The 23179-nt window shown below is 35.2% G+C and overlaps 1 protein-coding gene across 9 annotated transcripts in view; it reads left to right on the top strand.

Annotated features, from left to right (window-relative positions):
• The first annotated feature begins 217 nt into the window (after positions 1-217).
• Positions 218-23179, top strand: part of LOC308060573 (cadherin-19-like) — a 75613-nt gene continuing 52651 nt past the window's right edge. For 4 of the 9 annotated variants that reach the window (XM_080379484.1, XM_080379476.1, XM_080379481.1 and 1 more), the window contains exons 1-2: positions 218-7620; positions 18364-18455. The gene's annotated coding sequence lies outside the window, so the exon portion shown is untranslated. Of the gene's footprint in view, positions 7621-17361; positions 17584-17982; positions 18456-23179 lie in introns of all 9 variants that reach the window. The other 5 variants (XM_080379477.1, XM_080379482.1, XM_080379479.1 and 2 more) reach the window with 4 other exon arrangements.

The raw sequence follows: 23179 nt of genomic DNA, 5'->3' as shown, positions 1-23179 counted from the left end.
AATGACAGTTGAGGTTAAATTGTTGTGTCCTTAATGCAACTGTAAACTCTTTATTAAATTCTCTTGTGTCAACGGTCTGCCTCTGAACCTCAATGCAAAACACAATTTGCAAAGAAAAAAAAACCTCCCTCCCCACCCCCAAGATTTTCCCTTCTGAATTAGAGCAACAAATAAAAAGAGGCAGGTATTCCTTTTTTAAAAAAAATGGCTCTGTGTGTGTGTGTGTGTAATTGGTGGCAAAAAAATCAAGGTTTCATTTTTGCTCGCTTTTCTCATTTTCTCAGGGTGTAACAGAAAAGCCCAATTTTTCATTCTAGAAAAACAGAGCTCAGAAAAGATTGCCTTACTGCTATTCCCTACCCTGTACCTAGAAATCAAAACAAGTGCAGAAATGAGGGGTTGTCCATGGATCATAACGAGAGGGCACCTTGTCCTATATCATCTTCTTAGCATCCATTAAGAAAAAGTAAATAATTTTGTTTTGTGCTTTTGTCTCCCTCTTGGCAGGAGGGATGCTACTTGGAACATTTCTTTACCCAGCAGCTCATCTCAACGGGTTCTCACTTTTCACATTTGTCTTCTAAGCTAATATTTAGGCTTTGCTGGTGGGATATGGAATGAAATGTTGACATTATTAAATTCTTCAGATGCGAATCCTTAATTTTATTTTATTTTGTTCTATTTAATTTCATTTCTTTTTTGGAATGGAAATGTCATGGGCATTAATTGAAAGAAAGAAAAAAGCCAAAACACATTGACATTTCTGAAATTGGAATATTTCATTTAGTTTTGTTGAACTAATCCAACAGAATTATTTTTCTGCCACTGAAATTTATGCATAAATGTATTTTCCAAATTAGGCTGACTTGACCATATAATCTCTATACCAGTTCTCATACTAATCTCTACACTAGTTTTTGTGCTTACGGAGAGGTTGTAATGCAGCAGAACATGGGGCTGATCAGTCACAGCTATATATTTGGTCTTCATGAACTTGTATTTAATATTTCTAATATTTCTTCTACATTCATGCTTCATTTTTTCCTACATGTAAACAGGTATACTAATACATACTTTGCTACCTACCGTAAAGGTAAAATAGCTTTCTAATATTTGCAGCAGACTGATCATGTACTTGAAAAAGTGTATGAGGGTTACATAGCTACCCAAATGGAAATAAATATGTGTTGTTATTCTTCAAGATATTCTATAATGATTCATGACTGAATTCTGTCTTATGCTATATATGACCTGTATCTAATAGCAGCTGCTGTCACCTCTGCAAGAGACAGGTGGGACAATATAAACTAGTTACTCACAGAAATCAGCTGAATTCAGGCTCTTAGAATGTGATCATCAGCATGAGACCTTGGGCTAAAGACAGAGATGAGATGACATCCCCAATTTTATTCAATCTATATCTAAACAGTGTGTAACACTGAGAGAATAAGAGAGCTCCATTCCTTCAGGGGATTGTCTTGAACATTTTCCTGCTCAGAATTTCCTCCTATTGATTGTATCTTGTCATGGGATTATAAGCAGGAAATTATAAAAACATGTCTATGTATTATTTTCCAAACACAACGTAGTATATCATAAAAATATTCACTGGGAAAGGAAAAGGTAATGAGAAGGGAAAGTAAAAGAGAAAAGAATCATCTCTGGGAAGGCCTGGTTACAGTGTGATATTTAGATTCTTTTAATTAAGAAGGTTATGCACCATTTCCACAGACTTTTCATACATACTACTAGGTACACACTTGTCTTAAGTAATTATGCTTTGTTGCAATTCATTAAACTTCTTTCCCCTCTAGGGGAAAAAAAAAGAAACAAAGAAACAGGGGGGAAAAAAAAAAAAGAAAAAAAAAAAAAAAAAAAAGGATGTCATAACACAGCAAGCACAGAACCATGTAAACCACACAAACTGATAAATAATGAAACAACTAAGACACAAAGAGATTTTGAAACTGATTCCAAGTAACTCCATACAAATCAGTCTCACTGGTGCTGTAGATTAATCCATCCATTCTTGCATTTACACTGCCTTATGTGTAGTTTCTAACTTCTGTTCCAGAAGAAGTGGTTTATAACATTTTATTGGGAACTGAATTTTAGTTTCAGTAGAATTCTTAAGGAAATGGAAGGAAAATAAAGAAATACACTTATTCAACAAAATGCTTTCATTTGTTGATACTATATTTATTATCTATAGTGACAAGATATATGCTCAGGAATTAAAAAAAATATTATTGCATTTCAGAACTATGTAGCCCTCAAAGCCCCACTTCTCCTTTCTCTCTTGGCTCCACTTGGCTCCTTTCAGAGCTGTGTCTCCCTTAAGTTGTAATAGGTAAGATTTGCTCTGCAACAAGCTGAATATCTGAATCCCCATAAAATGTCCATGTAGAAATGGCAAAGGTCCCAACAATCAAACAAACAAAAAGAAAACCCTCAGGACAGATCCCCAAAATTCAGTATTGAGTCCCCAGATATGAAGATATTATTAATGCTCTCATTGCTGTTGCTCATACGCCACTGCTGCTATTCTTACAGCACCTTCTCCACCTTTTAGCAGTGTTGTGCCACCTGCTTACTGAGCCTGGAATATTTCTGCTTAGCCTGATGCAAATGACAAACACCTATATGAAACACAAGAACCGTCATTTGGATATAGGTGATCTGGGAGATTCATCCCCCTTGAAACCTGGAGTTCTGTCCCTCTCCTTCCCAGTCCCTTACTAAGCAAATTCAGCTTACTCTGATATCAGATTGATATTTGAATAATCTGCCTTATTTTCTCTTTGTCATATTTGCAAAGGTTATAAGCTATTATTTAGAAGTTGGGAACATAATATATATATAAAAATCAAAGAATACAACTTCACTCTTCTCGTATTTCATGCCAATGATGTGTAAAAGTGTAAAAACATCATAACCTCCATAATATTCTGAGACCAAATAGGGAAATGAATGCATCCTCTTCCCCCTAATTTTAGTTCACAGGATCAATGAATGCCTATGCAAAACTGAGGACATGACTAGATAAGTCTTCACATATGTTGCTCTTATACATGCTTGCCATGAACTCAGCAGACATTTGACTAACTTCATTTAACTTTTGACAAAATATGAGGCTTTTAAAACTACTTCCTTTCTAAATTAATCACCTTTATTGGTAGATAAACCCATGGCTTCCTATTCTCTGCAGACTAATACATGCAACATATTAATTCATTTTTTCACCTTTTAGAGAAAAATACCTTGAAAGAAAAAAATCTAGTTTTGCTCTGGGTATAAAATCTCTTTTTTCTTCCCTGTCTTTTATGAAAGAGATTCCCCCTCAGATGGATAGGACTGAAATCCCATCACTGAATTTCCTCTAAACCCCTGCATTGGGTAAATGCAGCTCACAAACACAGTAGAACAATAATTAAACCACAAATAAAATAAAATAAGAAGAAACAAATTAAGGGTTTTTTTCTCTTTCTGTCACCCAGCTCCCCCCACCGTCCACCCCCCCAGTTTCTCTCCCCTTTTAGTTTTCGAAGATTTTTCAGGAAAGCGTTTTGCCCTTGCAAAAGCATCTGTCTGTATTTTGAATTCTCCTCATACTGGCAAGTGATTAAGGGAAGATCTGTTTACCTGTAGTCCCACTGAATGAACCCAAGGGAGTGAAATCTTCTGACATCAGTCCAATTAGGCAAGTGTCAAAGATGAGGATACAGTCTCATTCATCATCTTGAATGAGAACTGATCCCTTTTTAATCCTTTCTTTTTTCTTTTTTTTTTTTTTTTTCCACACAGTGCTCTTTATTCTGTTTACCATCTTTATTTTTTCTTTAGTATTCAGAAAATTTAATAGATTTTCCTTAGGAAAAGATAATTAATTCTACTGGATTCTTAGGACTGTCTTTCTTCAAGTCATTATAGCACAAACATATATATCCACAAATTATGATTGGTCACTATATTTGACGTTAAATTTAACGTTAAAAAGAATTAATAGATATCATAAAAAAATCCAAGTTTTAAATTGTATAGATATTTTAATTCCAATTTTATTATCAAGTTCTTGCCCTTAAGCAAACACGTAATTCAAGCTATAGCTTTTGGATGGATAAAAATCCTAATTTTAATCACAATAGATATAATGAAAAAGGAATTTACTCCAAAGTTTAATTGGAATTACTAAGTTTCTGTCTCAGTCTCCAGTGTCTATATGCCAACTCATTTATTTATTTAGGTAAAATAAAGTTCACTCAACTCTTCCAAACCTCCAGTAAGGTTTTGCTCAGCCGATGAGTAGAGCTCCTCACATGTTCCCTCAGAAATGGGTTGCCCGTTCATGTTGATTGTGCTATTAATTCTACTGTCAGCAAGCAACAGGCCTCCCCTGTGAAGCAAGATGATGTTAAGCTTTTAACACACCTTGGAGAGATGCTGTGACAGTGGCTGCTGAAAGCTACCATATTGCTGAGATCCCTCACTGCAGGAAATAGCATGGTCTGTGAAATCAGGCTAGAGCTAACAGGGTAACTGTTTTCCTTAATATGTGATGGCCCAAATTGTTTCCTTTCAATATTAATATCAAGAAGCCTGCCTGTCATTAACAGATGCCTAGATAAAGAGAAGCAGAGACTGTTTATCCCATGGGAACACTGTACTGGCAATAAGTACGTGTTTTCTTCTCAGCTGAAAAATGTTTCTTATAACTTTGTGAACTAGCCTTCTTATTTGATTTCTCTTTTCAAGATGCAGACCACACAACTAATCTATTTTTTCCTTGTTGTTGCATTCTATCTGTACCTTGTCAAAAATCCCTCCTGTTCTGGCCAGTTTGCCTCACCAGTTCTCCAACAAACATTTCCAAGAAACTTTCATGTTTATATGATCCCTACTGCTCATTTCTGTTCCCTTCACATGGCACATCTTAGATTTCATCTTGTGACAAGATTCAGCATTCTTAATGAATGAGCATATCTTGTTTGCCAACTGTCAACCTGTTTTACCCTTTTCTTACACCTATGTATAGTTAACTCTGGCTCGGTGAATGAAACGTCACCTCTCCTGTACTGCTAGAAAGCCAGTGAGAAGCAGCATTTGTAAAAAATCCGTTTTTCCAATTGGTAAATGGTAACACATAACTGAATTTCAATTACACTTTTTCAGTTTCCAGAGATCTTAAGAAAGAGTCTTTCACCTCTTCCCATTTTTCTATTTTGCATCAGCTATACCTCACCCTGTGCAGAGGTCATGTCAGACCATGAAGCAAATGTAGAATGCAACTATTCTTACTAAAAAGCAGCTCTCCCCAAACATTCCTGTTTCTTAAACAACCAACCATGATAAAAATTGTAGAAGATATGAAAATGTTATTTTAGTTTATATTGATACCTTGACTCAAATCTAACATCAAGCTTTAGACAAAGAAATCAAGTTTTACCTAGCACAGGCAAAAATGCTTGAGGTAAGAGCACCAGAAAGAAAACTTTGTCAGATTGTTTTTAATACCTAACTTCATAAATACTAAGAATACAGTCTTCTCAAAGAACCTTAAGCTGTATAATATTATGATGTTTGCTCTGGTTTGAGAAAAAAATATTAGCCAGTCTATCTACTTATTGATAAAACTGTATATAATTTGATGAATTTTGTGTTCATTTTCAGCCTGATACAGAAACTGTATTACTTATACTGAAGTAGTTAGGAGGAGATAGTCCTCAAGAAGTTGTCAGGAGATCATTCTCAAAAGGCTGAGAAGTAATTCTGAATATTCTCACAAAAATCCAGCTGCCCAGATAGTGTACACAATAATTTATAGAGTAGACTTTCTAATTGTGTCAAGATGGACATAATGGATGGACAGTTTTCCTTGTATCATTTCAAGCCCATTCATTTCGAGATTTAAGGTCTGTGATACTAGAGGGGCTTGTATTTATTTGGAACCAGCTGATTTGCCCCTGACATCTAGACATGAATAAAGTAAACAGTGACTTGGTGTTAGCCAAGGTACCAGAGCTCACATATGGATCAACCAGAAGTGCTTCCTTTGCAGACAGTGCTCTGCTCTGCTTTCTTCTCTGACTTGGCAGCACTATAGTCATGTCTTCTTGTAGTATTACATATACTGAAGAATCACCTTTCCTTGTTCACAATCTTTTGTCTTCTGGCCATGAGATTCCTGAAATTCTAAGGCAGTTCTACAGGGCTGGTCACAATTTACTTTCCTTCTTTTCCAGAAGAAAATATGTTAAAAATACATGATAACAGTACAGATAAGAGTTTTTCAATTTCTACATAGAAACAGTTGCTAAATTTTCCTAGATTGGATGGGGAAGAAGGAAGAGGGAGAGGTAACTTTTCTCGAGATGTCAAAAATTTCTGCCTGACAGACGCAATTTTGGGACAAAAAAAAATATCTAACATATTTATTCCTTAGAGCTACTAATTTTAGAATGGAAAATTTAAAATGGTTTTAGAAGGTTTTTGGGTGTTTTTTTTGTTGTTGTTGTTTGTTTTAGTTTTATCCTTAACAGAATACATTGACAAAATGTCATGTTTGTTGTTTTACCATTTAGGACTTCTCAGAAGTCTTCTTGGCCTGGAGCTAAAATTGATGTAGCTCCAGATTATCTCACCATAAATGTCTTCATAATAATTACAGAAATGTTACTGTAATCCATAGTTCTTGTTTATTGCCAATATATCCTTTTTTCTTTTTGAAAGCACAAGGAATGGACAAGGTATAATTGAGTTATTGTTTAAAAATTTCTAAACTGACTTAAGATAAAACTTAATTCTATGAAAAAAATATAACCTGTTGCATAATTTTTCCACAAGGTTTTGAGGGTTGTTTTCTTGGTTTTTTTTTATGATTATGTTCATTATATTTTTCAAACATTAGCTAGTAGACAAAAATAAACTGTTATAGACAGTTGCAAGAGTTGTAAAGAATTTATTTAATGTATCCCAAAATATGTAAAGACAGAAGCCGCTATCTTCGGCATGTGTTAGGGTTTTTTTTCCCCCTCAGTATGAAGATTTTATGATTCTTAAAACTAAATTGGGGGCAGGGGGAAGGCTGGAGGGCAAAACCCAGACTGTAGAAACTCTCTTCTTTGACTAACTTTTGTAACTACTCTAAATTGATCACTTGTTTCTCTGACTAATCTCTAAACAGAGGGCATATCCCTTTCACTTGCAAAATACTCTCTCACAAAATGAATTACCTTCCCACCACCTTGGTTACTTGCCAGGGAGTACTTTATTTTTCCACTAGGAAAAAGAAAATCAGCTTGTATTTTGCTTGCTGGAGCCTCCCGCATTTTAATTCTGAACTCTGAATGAACATCAGAGAGGCCTTATGATGTTTTGCACAAAAGTGCCTGTGTTCATAGTTTTACTCAGGGCACCCAAAATAGCATGCAATAAGCAGTGTCATACTGTGAGTTTTCAAAACTAAAAGCAGAAGTGACTTACACTGGCAGGAAGCTGTAACTCCTAAAGCTTTCAGAGGTTCTGTGAAGTACAAAAAAACTGCTTACTTCTTTGCATCAGATGTTTAATTCAACTTTTACGATACCTATTTCTTGAAACCTTGAAGGCCCTGAGGTTACACAGGTAAGATCTCTATCTTTCTTTTTTACCACCTTCAAAAATAAAATTTAAAACATTTAGCTGGGTGTTTCCAGTGCAAAAACCACAACAGGCAAAGAAAAACCCCAGTCACTCAAAATCTCTAAAAGAAGAAACGTGCCTTTGCTGTTTTCTCTGGGTCCAATGACTAACTTTTATAGCTGTAGAAATGCAACTTTCTAAGTTGGATTTATCATACTTACTATGTCTGTTTTGTGTTCAACTTGCACATTAAAATATTCATGCTGATTATGAATCTGTTTTTGCAAGACCCCCACCTCTGACAGATTGCTTGCGATTGCTTCATCTACACTCATGCGAGTAATTGTCATTAAAATGTGCTTACAAGTCTTTGAGAGCAATGTCAAGAAGACTGAAAAGTCTCTTTTTTTTTTTACAGGAACACTTAGAAATACTCCTTGTATTTCTCCATTCTACCGTAGCAATAATACTCTCTTAAAAAAACCCCACCTTTTCTTAACTTTACATTCCCATTTCTATGGCCATTTATCTTTATAAACCCACACCTAGCAACTGAAAATCTTTCAGATGACAAAAAAGGAATGCTTCTACTTTTATTTGATCTCAGATGTGAAATGGTGATTTGTTAATAAATAAGATATTCATACAGCAATGCAGTATATATGCTATCAAAATATTTGTATTTCATGTTTCTTTCACAAATCTTCTATTAGAATTGTATAGCTACGATTTATTTTTCATGTCCTAACTCCCCAATTACACTACAGTCAAGAAACATCCAGTAGAATACAGCACAGAGATATTTAGTAGCTCTTGATTAGTTATTCAAATGCTGAATGTCTGTCAGCTTGTCCATTTCTAGAAATCATTTTGGTACGAAACTGGTAGGAATTTCATGGCTTTTGGATTATGTCATTATTTTTTAATAGGTTGTAATTTAGAATTGGTTGTGGTTGAAAAAGCACTCCAGATAAACTGCTTTTAATTTATACAAAATATATTTGTGGTGAGGTGCAAAAACTGATCTGTGGACTCAGTTATAGGAGTCACAATGATACATTTTGATGTTCAACATTTTCCTGTTAGAAGTGTTGAACTAAGCACTCACATAAAGTAAATATAGGGCTGTGTCTGGAGTTCAGAATTTCTACACTTTTAAACTGAAAAATGCATTGGTGTAAGAGCTAGCAGACAATGAAAATCCATACTTGGAATTATTTTTTAGGTAAAGGAGGGAGGAAGAAAGAGGGACTCGACCACAGAATAAGAAAAGTGGCTTAAAACCAAAGAACAAAACTACAAGTCTACTATGGAAAGCCATGCATTTTTAGAACAAAACTGAAATATTTTAACGTAGTATTAGATAATTTATAAAAAATACACATTTTACATTCAGAACTGCTAAAATATAGACTATTTTCAAAATTAACTCAACATGTTGCCTCCCTGTTTCAGAATGATTTACAATTACCAACAAAAAGTAAATATCAGAAATAATCAACACATTTTGATACTGAAATCAGGAAGCAGTATGTGATATGCTATACAGGTAGATTTTATTGATGCCATGGTTCAAGCTACCTGCTCCTTTTAATCATTGTCTTTTGTTTTATTTGCTTTGATACTTTATAAGTGCTTGGGTTGAAATTTCCATTGTGTAATCTTTGCATCATGTTTACTATAAATATACTTGGAAACTCCTTATTTGGCTTAATCAGAAAGATTTGGCTATTTCTTATATCAGTTTAATTTAAAAAAGGTAATTTTGCTAACAGACCTAACAATACAATAGATAATACTGAATTAATGTATTAGTTCTTTTGTAGGTGAAAACCCTTATTCTCATTCTACTTTACAAGTCACCGAAAGTCTTGATTTCTAACACAGACAGTAGAAATGGGTTCCAACATGGTACCTTAATTTTTTCTCCATTTCAACTGTCTTCCCTTTTGAGACTACATTTTGAAGGAAAAAAGGTATAACAGTATGTCATCCTTACCCATCCTTCCAATCTCCTTAACCCAGTAAAATGCTTGTTTCTTAAGATGAATAAAACGAGAGGCCAGAGTGTGTATGGTGGCCTCAGCTACCCTGAGTATTGTGGGACGTTTCATTCCAGACCCTGCTAAGTAGGCAAGGCACATATCCATTACAGAGGAAGTCAATGAGGATGGAGCAATGTCAACAAGACCGCATGGAAACATAAATGTGCTTTGGATACACAGATCCAGATATCTTCTCCACAGCTGCATTGCCTGTAGCATTAAAGGAATTGCAATTGATATTGCTAATGAGGCTGCAACTGTTAAAAATGTTTGCAAAAGGACATTACTCCCAGGCTTTCTATCAGGGACACAAACATAGCGAAAACCTTGTAAATGGAAGGTAATATTACATTAGAATCCCTCATTCTTAGGCCACTGACCTACCTGTTAAATCAAATTCCTATTGAGACAACAACATTATAAACATTCAAATAAACAACAACATTAACAACTAGGAAAAAAAAAAAAAAGAAAAGAAAGAAATAAAACCTCAGTAAAAGCTTTGTGTCTATAAATACAGTACTGGAACTAAAAAAATATGATAATACCTGAACTAAGATTACTAAGATTCTCTTAAAGAAGAACTCTAATGTTTACATATTCTGATGCAATGTTAGATTTGTGGAGGACAAACTTTGTGGGTTACTTTGCACTAGCACTTCCCAACTCCCACCCCCACCCACCCCAAATTTATGAGTGACAGTTGTTGCAACCTTAAAATTGCTAACTAAACATTACAGGAAGTATAAGGTGTCACTTAACATTTTCCTGGTTTACTTTTTGTATGGAATTATGACACATTGGAAGCCAAAACACATTCTAGTAAAGCAAATTGTAAACCATAAATAACAAATGAATAACAGAATTCACTGTGACTGAGCACTGTCTTTATGTATTTATTCTGATTCAAACATAGCCAGGATAAAATCTCTCTGCACAGTAAACTCTTTTTTAGTATTTTACAGATCTTTAAGACAGTCAGTGAAAAATAATATGGATGAATAAAATAACAATTAAAGTTCTTGAAGTTTTATTTTGTTTGAAAAAATCTGTTTAAGGCTGCTTTTACAACTACATTAAGCAATATTATATTTTGTTGTTATATTAATCAATATCTAAAATACCTTGCCCTCATTCTATGCATTGCATCTATTATATGCAACATAAAGGTTTGTGGCTCCTCATTATTAACATTCTGATGGTGTAGACAAACTGATGACTTATCTTTAAATACAGAGATTACCAAAATTAAAATGGATTTAAAGAGACAATGTTTGGAAAATGGTGAAGACACTATAGTTACACACTCCTTTCCCTGTAGGGAACCTCTTCAGAATGGTGATTATATGGGAACAATTTACATGGCAACATGGTAAATTTTTCCATCCTGTGTTCATAAATTGAAGTGAGATAATGCCATCTGTCAAAACTGGCCAGGAAAAAAAAAAAAAAAAAAAGGATCAAAAGACTTTGCAAAGAAAACTGAAAAGACTTTGCAAAGAAAACTGTATTTATTTAGTGTCTCTTTAACAATTTGAAATTGTTAAATGGCATCTCAATATCCAAACTAGAATTTGTCAGGAGGTGAAATGAGGAGCTATGTCTTATATTGCTTTGTAAACAGATTGTGGTACACTGGATGAACCACATCAAGTGAACAGAGCTCACTTCCTAAGAGTTTTATCCATGGTGGCTAAACAGAGGAGCCAAACCCCAAGGATATATGAATCTTTGTAAAATCATTAGTCTGTGATTCCTGGATGATTTGAAACACTCTGAAATTAAACAAACAAACAAACAAAACCACAAACAAACAAAAAAGCCCACCACAAAACAAAAAAACACAAAAAAAACCCCAACTGACAACAAACTTCATAAATAAAAGCTGAGAAAATCATAACACAGCAAGATGTAAGAATTTGTATAATACAAAATACTCTAAATGATCTCCGCATATTTTTTGAAATTTATTGAAAAAGATCGTAGAAGTACACATCACCATACACAAAACCATGCTCTGTGTTACATACTGGCATAAGGAGTATGAATGTGCAAACTGCTACAGAAGCTCCGTGGCATCTTGATGTATTTGCATGTATTTTTGAGAAGATGGACACAGGCTATTAGTCCTAACTTTGGTTACCTTTTGATAATCCATGACATTTGAGGCGATATGAAATAGGATAATTTTTCTCCAAATCATGCAAATTCCTCCTCTTTTTCATCCTTCAGTGAAGAACACAAAAAGACACCATTGTCTAAGGGTCCATGAGCCATGACAATGGGTCATGCTCATGACACCCTTCACAGGTGTCTCAGCTTCCCATGGAGCTTGCAGAAAACTTGAGGGAAAGAATGAAGGGAGAGGAGGACATGTGCCAATACAGTGCAAACTACACTCCCCCACATCTTTGCAAACAAATTGGAAATAGTGTTAGTTTCAATTACTGCCCTGTTCATCTTCAGACAGCTGATCTCTCACTCTGCTTTTCTCCATGAGATGCAGATGGCTGTTGGAGAATATTAAGGGCATTGCTGGTGCTGCTTTTATGTATCACTGTGATATATATAGGCTGGACCAAAATTTACCCTTGACGGTAATTTCCAGTGGTAGATGAGCTAGAATGATTTATACTACTTTATATCCCATGAGATACCCCTGAAAAATAAAAAGACGTTTCCAGACAAATTAAGATGACAACCAGACTTACAGAATGAAAATGTGGTAAGTGTATTGGTTTTCCCCTAACATCAATTTTAACATATAAATTGAATTGGTTTCAAATGCCAGATCATTAGATAGCTGGCATACACTGCTATTTTCATAAAAGACTGACCCATGAAATGTATAAATAGCATTTGGAAATGTCACATAGAGATAAACTGTGCTGATTGCTCAGCTTTTCATATATGCACTTTGAAGAGTGTGCAAATGTTACAAAATTAGACCCATTTTCTTGTGCCTAACATGTAATATTATTCTACTCATTTCTTTATCTCAGCTATTTTTTCAAGTGATCAACTTATGAAAAGATTTTTTTTTTCCACTTAAAGATTGAGGGAAAACAGAGCCTAGAATCAAAGACAATTTGACAGTGTAGAGACTGAATGGACTCAGATGCCTGAGCATTTTGAAAAAAACTATGTTTTACAAGTGATACTACTCCCTTGATCTGGGGGGTAGGTGTGTGTGTGTGCAGACATGGTGGCCTCCAGGAGGAAGACCAGGCAGCTCAGCACAGCAGTCCCTACCATTTGGTGCACAGCCTGGCGTGGCGCCGTGGGGGTCCCTGGGGTCTCTCTGGTTCCTTCTTAGAGTCCTTCCACATCTACCCAAATAATTTCTCCCCTCACATACCCCTGGAGTCTCTCCTCCATGTACCTCTGGGGACTCTCCCTGAGTGACCCCAACCCCATCAGTTACTGGTTCCACAGGCAATATCTGCCTGGGATCCCCTGCCCAAATCTCCTCAACACCCTGCACCAGCCCATGGACATGGCTGTGGCTGTGGCCAAGCCCCTGTGGGCTTGCTCCCACAGCCATGGGGAGGCTGATGGTGGCTGAGGTGCTTTGCTCTTTCTGGTGACAGGGCTGCTCCCCTGTGGAGTGGGGTTCACATCCTAGCACTGCCAGGCCCAACCATGCACATATGGACAGGTACCAAGTTTCTCAAGAGATACATCAGTAGGAGCAGCTAACATAGAGCAGCACTGCTAGGAGCCTGAGCCCCCCCTTTAGGTACTAACCCAAGGCCAGATCCTGAAGCATCCTCTCTTGGTGGGCAGAGGTAGGTAGTTCCACCACCACCACCTGAACGACCCAGACAAGTAACTGCCTGTTCTTAGCAGCTCAGCATTAACAAAACCAAACAAAAAGTTCCTATTACACTGAGTCCTTAAAACGAAACCCAAGAATTAAGCTACATTAAAAAAAAAAAAAAAGTTTTTCCAAGTAGGTAATGGTTATTTCCCACAAACAGAACTATCGGCTCAGAAGAAAAGAAAATATAAAGCAAGAACTTACCCCCAAATATAGTGCATAATAGCACGAGTTTGTTGCACATATGAAGCATTCAAAGAAAGTCTGAAATATGAATGTATAATGACATTTTCTAGATATATTATAGAAACTGGAAATATAAATTCAAAAATGTGAATAACTGGTAAGTTGTCATGAATAATGGATTTTTACTTTTCTGTCCATTGGGGGTTTTGTTCTGTGGTTTGCCTTTTTTTGTTCTTTTTTTTTTTTTTTTTTTTCCTTTTTCTATCCCTGATAGATAGCTTCTCCAGAATAAAAGCTGATTTCCAAGTGAAGAAATACTGTTTAAGTCTGAGCTACTATAAACTGATTAAGTCCATTTTGTTTCAAATGAAAACAAGGCAGCACAGCAAAAAGTGCTGCATCATAAAAATGATAGACTGTAGTCCTGAGTATTAACCATAAATATCAGGGAAACAGTAAAAAGTATACTATTTCAGGAGGAATTCTGAAGATAAACTCTGTTGGAACAAATTCAGTGGCCTTCCTACTGACTGACAGCAACTTTAGACTTCTAGGAATTTTGAACTGTGTGTAGGCTTTCTGTTTTTTAAATCTGGGTATGTTAGAGCAATGCTCATTATATCTAAACCAGGGAAGCGAGATGAGCCTACAGGCTCACATAGCAAAACCCACTGCAGAGTGAACTGATGTCAGTAAAAGACTGAAATTGTATTCACCTGTGTAATGCATGAAAAATGTGAAAGGTTTAATATGTACACGACAAAATCACCAAAAACTATAAATTAAGGAAATAAAGAAAACTTAGTTTTGCTTTGATGTTTTTTTTCACTTTCAAAAGAAACACGTTTCTTTCTGCACTATGCCATAGTAATTATTGTTTGGATATGATAGTATACCATAATAGTATGACATTATGATCATATTGATCATAGTAATCATATGGAGGAAAAGCATTCTGGTAATCAGCTGTGTTAAGTAGGGATTCAAAATGTGTGAGAAAAAATATCATAAAGATTTTTTTTTTTTTTAATATACTGGAAAACATGAAGAAATGTCAACTCCATTGGATAATATTATTCCTCTAGTCCAATCTAGAGACAACTGGTTTCTATAAAGTACTTATATTCTAATTCAAAATAGTTCCAAGAAGATAAATAGTGTGTTTTATGTGAATTTCAAACATTATTTTAAGATAGTTAATCTGTGAAACATCTTTGTTTCAGTCTGAATTCCTTTACTGGTATCGTCTATCTCTACTTAAAATGAAAAATATATCTAACAGAGGAACTTTGAGCTATACACCTATGTGTAAATCGGTGCTAACATATTTAATAAGATGTATCTTGATCTTCACTAATATGAAGATGAACTCAGAAGTGAAAGAACTTTCTCAAAAATAAGATATTTCTGTGGGGATGGCAATAAGATTAAGAATGCAGTTCATCTGGCCTGTTTATTAGCTGAGGTTAACTGTCCAAATCCTCTCTGGACAGAAAGAGGGTGATTTAGATTACATATGTTAGTTATGTTTCTTACAAAGCAGTAAAACTCAGATGCCTTTCTCTTTCCATCGACTATTGAAGAGGCCTGCACAGGCACATTACACTAGGTCTTTAACTTTCAGATGCTTTAATTAATAACTGCAGCTTTAAGAAAACATGTGAGCCTTAGGCTTTGTACTATTAAAACAAAAATTCTATCTGTGCCATAAAGAATAATCATTCACAGACGTGGAAAAAAATTAAACCCTTAGGTTATTAGCAGGCCTATAATATCTACAAGTCCCTAATAAACACTGTAATATTTCATGTTGTAATCATGATTTTTCAATAAAAAGGAACTTTGTACTGTATTATGTTCTGTTCTTCTGGTAATAACATTATTTTTTCTACCTCATTTAGCAGTTGTATTTAGCAAGCAATGATTCTAGGAATAGATTAATTCACAAAATTAGTATTTGTAAAGGTAATGTATTAAAATAGTGAAAAAGCAACACGTAAAGCTAAAAAAGGAAGAGGAAAAAAGAGGAAAATTAAACATTTTGAACATTGTAACTTTGTCCAAGGCTCTGATACATCTTGTCAAAGTGACAGTAGGTACCTGTGTAGAAGCCCTGGATGTTTTTTACTCAGCAGAAACTGTGAATAAGTTTGATTTAACTGAGCAGAGAGGCTGCAAATTGATTTCTTGATTAATTTAGGACACAGTCAGAGGTAGCATACAGAAAACCCTAGAGAGAAGAGGACAGCATTATTGTTTCCTCCCTTAATAGGTGTAAAAGGTTGGAAGTCTGTCAAGTGGTGGCAAGTTCATCTGTGTAAAACACAATGTAAAGAATTTGCCCGTCAGACACATCGATTGCTTGATGCAAGGGAGGTGACAGCCTCAGCAATGCTGATGGCTTGCTGCCTCCCGAGGCTGGGGGAAGGAGGTAACTGGGGGATGCTGAGCCAGCCTGGCCCTGCTGCCACTCACACCACAAACGCATGAGGTTGCAGCTGCACTGCTGACAAATCACAGGAGGGTTATTAGTATCAACCTGTTCAGTCTTGCCCTGTATTGTATCATGTTCACAATTAGTTAAAAATAAATTTTAAAATTCAAATTTTAAATTCTATATTCGCACATACATCTCTCAAGACAGAAAATGATTTAAAGAAAAAACCAACACTTTTCAAGTTTTGAAAAACTAAAATGCTAAACTGTATGGTTTTCACATGCAAAATCCACCATTTCAATTTTTAAACACCAACATACTCATAAGCAATGGTCATAAAATGTCACAGAAACAAATTTTTCTTTTTTAAAAAAGTTTCATTCACAATGAAGTCACAATGATGTAAAGAGTTTTAGTGGGCATACCTCAACAGTAATTGCTTTAGAAGTTCAAGACTTCTCCATCTGATAGCTAGGTATAGATACATATTGGTAAGTTTACATGAAGGTCTGTGCATTCACCACTATTTACAATTTATTTAAAAAATAAACAACATACATAAAAAAAAGGAAATTATTTGATAGCATGTTCATTAAATCACATATAAGCTCCGTAATTTGCAAATGAAGGTTTGGGTTGTTTTTTGATCATGTACAAGGCCACAACCTCGCTGTACAGCAATAGTCCACTAATGATACTAACGGAGTGCTAAAACCCCATCCTTTTTAGTGCTGGAAATTACTTTACACTTTGAACTTCTGTAATACTTCTAAAAATGAAGTAACTGTGTATGTATTTCCTTTATGTTTTGTTTTCCAGTATTCATAATGCCCTATAACTCTCCCATTTCTAAATCTGTAATAAAGAAAAAAATATAAATTATAACATCTTTCTGTTGTAACCTTCTTGCAGGTTACGATTACAGCATGTGAATCTTTTACCACATTTTGAGATTAATTTGCCATTTGCTGATAACCTTAGGCAAAATCTATGGAGTTCTATTTACTCAATTAAACTCAACCCAATCAAAGACCTCTTTCTGTAAAGAGTGAGAAAGCAAGGAAGAATCTTGATTTTCAGATGGGTAAAGTGATTAAGCTTCAAATCCTTTCTATGTTGCACTGGTTCTTGTATTGAGAAAATCTTTGTGATATTTATGTATCAGTTACAAATTTGTGCTAAAATCTTATCAAAAGGCATTATCTTGAAATGCTAATTTTCTTTCACTTCTTTTCATCCCTATGCTTCCTACACAGAAAACCCCCATTGTTTTGGAGATACTGTCTAAGCATTCTAAAAAGGAGGAAGCATGTGGATTTAGATGTGATGAGGTTGGAAGTAGTTCTTTGATATTGTATTAAGGTGCTCAACAGACTGAACACTATACAAGAAAAAACCCTGCAACATGAAGAGATTAGCCTTAACCTTGAAAAGAAACAGTACCATCCTTACTAAGGAGCTGAAGTCATAAACATTCTGTAAGCATCCCAGTCACTCTCCTACCTCTCAGGCATTTTCTCCCTTCAAACCTTCTCCTTTATTGTACAAGTAGTAAATAACTTGGCAGAAACCTCTTCTTTACTCCCCCTCATGCCCCCCAGTTTGTTCAGTTCATAGCACATGATTTCTGTGTTCAAACAACAACAGGGGCTGACCAGGGGTAACAAAAGTAGCTGGTGTCAGAAGAGAGAAAAAAGGCAGCCTAAAGTCATGGTGTTACTGGAAAAGCTTAGGTTAAACTATAAGCTATAAACTACAAACTATCCTGTAAGAGGATTGCAGAAGAGGAAGGTATGCTTCTGAGGGGGTAAAAGGGGACCTCTTACAGTTCATTTACCACTTAGCACAAAAAGAACTGATTTTTTTTTTTTTTACAGAACGATATTCTAAGACGAGCCAATGGAAGTGAATTCAAGGTGAAGTGCTTTCTTTGTAGATTAATTATGTGGCCTGTATACTGAATCAGTTGCTGTTTCTACAAAGATGGTGTTGCAAATCCGAATAGACCTAATTACAGCGATCCTCATAATAGATCATGCTTTGCATTAAGATTGTCTTTTCACAAAGCCTGATTGGTCTCTTTTTGATCCTAGCTGCAAATAGTTCAGCATTCAGTCTGATATCAATATTCAAAAAAACAACATCAAGTGGTGTGATCCACAGATAAAAATGCCTGATTTTCCTCTTTGTATGAACTAATTGGATTTGTATGAGATAACTAGGTATTTTTTTTCCTTCTGATTTATTCTCTTTAACAGAGAAAGATACTCCTTTGAAGCATTTTAGAGAATTTGATCAGCTTGGAATTTTTCAACTTTGAAACATCTCAGAGTTCAACTGTTTCTTCAAGGTAATTTTTTTTTTTTTCAAGACACTTGCAGATGTTTGTTTGTTTGTTTTATTTTTATTTTTATTTATTTTAAATATTACTGTGTACATTCTGTAAAACTCACTTGATACCAGGTAGAGAAAATGGCAAGACATCCCAAAAGACAAATTCAGAAGCTCTAAAATACCTTACCTACTCCCTGTTCCAGCTGACGTACCACCTCTTTTCTTTTGGAGGTTGTAAGTGAATGTTTCATACATTTGTTTCCTTCAGTTTTACCTAACCTTTCTTAGGACTACTTCAGCAGTGAGTACAGTCAGTGCATTAGATTTATTGGTTACTCTACAGAGTAGAGCTTATTGTCATGCTCTACTAAGAAAGCTTGAAACACTTTTATTTATTGGTTAGGATAATCATACTTCCTATCCAGTTGGGATTTTTTTTTTTTTTGTTTTCACATTGCTATGCCACTGGTCTTAACATGTATAACAACACTGGCCCCTTCCCAGAGAGGGGAATTTCTGTGCCGTGCCTAAGATTTCATTGCACCACGCCAATACTGTATCCCATTTCTACTCCTTTGTTCCTGCATGGCTGCAAGGGTGTAATAGTACAATAACATAATCAGCATTAGCAACGTACATTTTGAGTCATATTTCAGTTAAGGGCAGTGAGGTCACAAAAGTAATTTGAAGGAAAATAAGAAGGGAAATGTACAGAATTTACTTTCCTGGCTGACAGTTGGTGGTAATAACAGCAAGAACTCAGGAATAAAATATTTTTAGTGCTCTTTTGTACATCTTTCTCTACGGCAAAACAGTGAGACCACAGAGTACTCCCAGTTTGTCTCTACATAAATTTTCAGACGGTTGTCTAAATACTTTAAATTTAGGCTTTTTTTTTTTTAAAACAAAGCACTAGTGAAGCAAAGCACCAGTGGAAATATGATGCACTACTGAATGAAGTTTCAACCCAAGGCAGTTGAGAACATCTCTGTATTTTACAAACACCTTGCATAAGAAAATACCCTTCCACTCATCACACTGGTAGGTGATGCCCTTTGTGAAAGCAGTTAAATATATTTCTGTGATTTAAGCACTGATTTACAGACAGATATGTTCTTTAAAGTTAAAAGCTACATAGGCTGTAACACACACAATACAAATTTTGTATGCTGTGTAACAGCCTTTTGTGTGTGTGTGTATGTGTGTGAAAAAAAAAACCCTTACAAGTAAATTTTATATCATAAATCCTAAATTATAGAACATCTTCTTATAAAAAAACATTTTCCATAAGAGATCTCTAAAAAGTCAAAATGTGCTGAACAGTAACGGAGATTGGAGAAGGGAGACAAGAGTAAACCTGTCATTAAGGCAGCAACCTATGCTATTTCACAGCTCATGAGAGGCTCCTGGACAAAGCAAAACATACCTAAAATCACAAACCACACCAACCCTTATATTGTTGTATGTGACAGCAAAATAAATTTATGATAGTGGAGTATCTAACTATTCCCTGTTTTCATTCACTTTTGTTAACAATCTGCTTTTTATTTCTCTGAATGGTTTTCCACATCCTATTGCCTCATGCCATTTATCCAGTATTTATACATCCTGGGCAAGAATCTACAAAAGGACCTAAACCACCTGGAATGATAGGACATGGCTGGCATGACACAAAATACAAATCTAGTTATAAAGTCTGATCGCCTGATGTGCAGTGGAATCCCATCCAGGGAGAAATATAGGTGTCAATCTGCTCTTTGAATTAAATGTGCAGGGGAAAGTTTTAGTTTCAACATCTTGCTGAAAACTGGCAGTAGAATTAAAATGCAAGAAAAGAATGAAATCAACATAAAATACAATAAAGCTGTAGTGGCAATTCCCACCTGGGCTGTTCTCTTCATGCTTGCAGGATTAAAATGAATAACTGATGTACTCAGGAATATCATGAAAAAGAGCTATAGAATTCATTAATCTAGGGAATTAAATTATATAGAATTGTTCTCTAAGATATTGAAATTATAGGTAGATTTGATGATGAAAATGTCCCAATCCATTTACTAGTACAAAGTTCCCAAAGAATGTTTATGATTATTATAATATTTACCAATGCTGTATAGGAAAGTTGCAGTGCAGCAGGCCTGGTTTACGATTTTAATCTGCCCAATTGCTAAATGTTGCATAAAGCAGAAAGTGTGGGGAAAGAAGGCAAAGTCAAGCAGACAGAAAAAGTTATTGTTATTGTTCTCAAAGTTAGTGGATAATCTCAAATCAGTTCAAAGTAAAAGACTTTTGGTTCATGAACAAGAAGTTGAGAAGTGGGGAATTGTCTGAACTGAGCAATATATATATATATATATATTATTGCTTAATTTTGGGACATCCATATTGATACCACCCAGCATAACCATTGGCTATGTCACACTTTTTTTAATCCAAAAGAATGCAGTGCCCCTAAATAAATCATGCTGCCGATGACAAAATGAGGTGATTCATAACATTCTTCAAGAGATTTCTCCTTGAGTCTTGCTTTTCCACATCTATCTTGTTACCTGAGCAGTGTCACTGCAAATTCTGTCCATGGGCTGGGAGCAATAACAACTGAGTTCTGTCCCGTTGTTTTCATTAGATTGCAAATTTCAAAATGTGCTGTACTCTTTACTGTTAAATCCACATTGACTTTGTGGAGTTTAACAGCTCAGTGTTGGGATTTTAAAAAAATAAACTCTTAATAAATAAATAACATAATTCATATCCTCTCTTAAGATGGAAAGATGTTACCATATGCTGGTTTCTTGTTCCTTTTCATTCCCCTTGACTTTTTGATTGGCTTTGGCTTACTACCCAACATACAACTACTTTTGAGACAGCATGGGGCAATCAAAGACCATTTTTCACTAACTAAGGAACTGACACCTATTTATTAAATATATATATAATCCATTAATAGTGGACTTTATAGACCTAAATAATTTAAGACCATTACTATCTGCAGGATATGAGTTCTGGCTTATATAAACTAGTGAATTAAGCCTTTGTCCATTCAGTTACTATGGCAACTTTATGGACTTCCCAGTTTCAGCTGGCTTGCAATGAATTAAAGTCAGAAACTCTGAAAGACTCCTGTAAAAAGGGAATTATGTGGACGAAACGAGCTTTAAATAACTGAGATATCCATAGAAACCTATTTCAGTAATTTCTTTTGGAAAAACTTACGTGGTTGGGGCAAATTTAAACAATCTGATTTAATGAACCATGGCATCTTCAAGAGCTCATAAGAGCTCATACATATTCATATGTTTATATGCATTGAAATTATCCACTCAGCTGCATAAAAACCAGAGAATGCTCTCAAGCTTGATGAAGGAAAAGAAATGTCTACAGAACAAGTATGCCAATGGCCAGATCCAAGGCCAAGAAGTAGTTTTAAAAGTACCACTCATTTCAATGGACTTCAAAGCCCTATTTCTTCACTACAAATTTTTGTGAGCCACTGTAAAGGGATGAAATTTGAAATAAGTACCTAAAGCCTTGCACATCAATTTTTTGTGAGCCACTGTAAAGGGATGAAATTTGAAAGAAGTACCTAAAGCCTTGCGCATCAATTTCACAAAAATATAGACCTATCTCCAATCCTGGGATTTTCTTAAAATACTACTTTATAGAGGAAACTCCCACCCCCGACTCTTCTCACAAACATAGTAATTAATGCAGTGAGGGATGGGGAATACAATCCATGCTTGTTTTTCCTGCTATTGTCTATGAGTTGCCAGCTGAATTTACAGAGACATATAAAAGTTACAGATAAAACTAGCAACAAAATGTATTGAAATGGTGATGAAAGAATTAGTCCTGGTCATATTTTGCCAACTAAACACTGTAAGTCTCTAATTTTTATAGGTGAGTTTCCAAACTCAAACATTGGCAATTATATGGTTGGTTCTATTTAAGAAAATTAATACAGATAATGGTATGAAATTAGTTGTAGAAAGGAAATTTTGCCCATAATATACTTTTAAATTCCATTTAATTTGTTGTTGTTTGGTTTTGGTTTTAGTTCTTTCACTCTTCACCCTGTTACTTTGTTTCCTTATTCAGAAAATCTATTCAGGAAATTAATAGTTCAGCTTTACACATTCTTATCTAAAACAAACCCACAGAACTTCTGGAGCTGTTATCTCTTCAAACATGCATCATCTGTGGATAAGTTTGTTATTTGCAAAGGTCTCATGTTTCTTCCTTGGTTCAACTCTCAAGCTTTCTGTTTCCTGATTGTCAACACAATTCTTCATGGATCTTTGAAATCTTCTCAGACTACTTCTGCCTTCCATAAATCTGCCTCTTTCTCAACTGCAAAACTTCTTTTGGTATTATGTGTTGTGCCATGTCACCATCGAGGTCTGATAGTAGTAACTGATATAATTTTCTTAATCTATTATTTTGCTGCCTCTGTTTTGGAGAAACTACTTTGACCATGCAACACACTGCACTGATGTCACAGCACCAATATCAGCCTTTGGTGTTTTTTATATTCTTTGGAAACAACTAGGTGAGTACTTAACAGAGTGCTCTGCTGCTTTCTACCAGACATGGGGCTCTTGTATTGAATTTCTGCAGCTCCTACAGATATCACTTGAAAGGACACAGAACCATTCAAGAAGTAATATTCCTGAGCAATTTCAATTAGGCTAAACTGTCTATACCTATAGATTTTAGGTAAGTCTGACTCTTAAAGTTGAGGAG

Source organism: Falco punctatus (assembly GCF_963210335.1).
Source record: "Falco punctatus genome assembly, chromosome: 3".
In the NCBI taxonomy this organism is placed as follows: Eukaryota; Metazoa; Chordata; class Aves; order Falconiformes; family Falconidae; genus Falco; species Falco punctatus.
The sequence above is the reverse complement of the archived record's forward strand: the minus strand, read 5'-3'. Positions and strand labels throughout refer to the sequence as shown.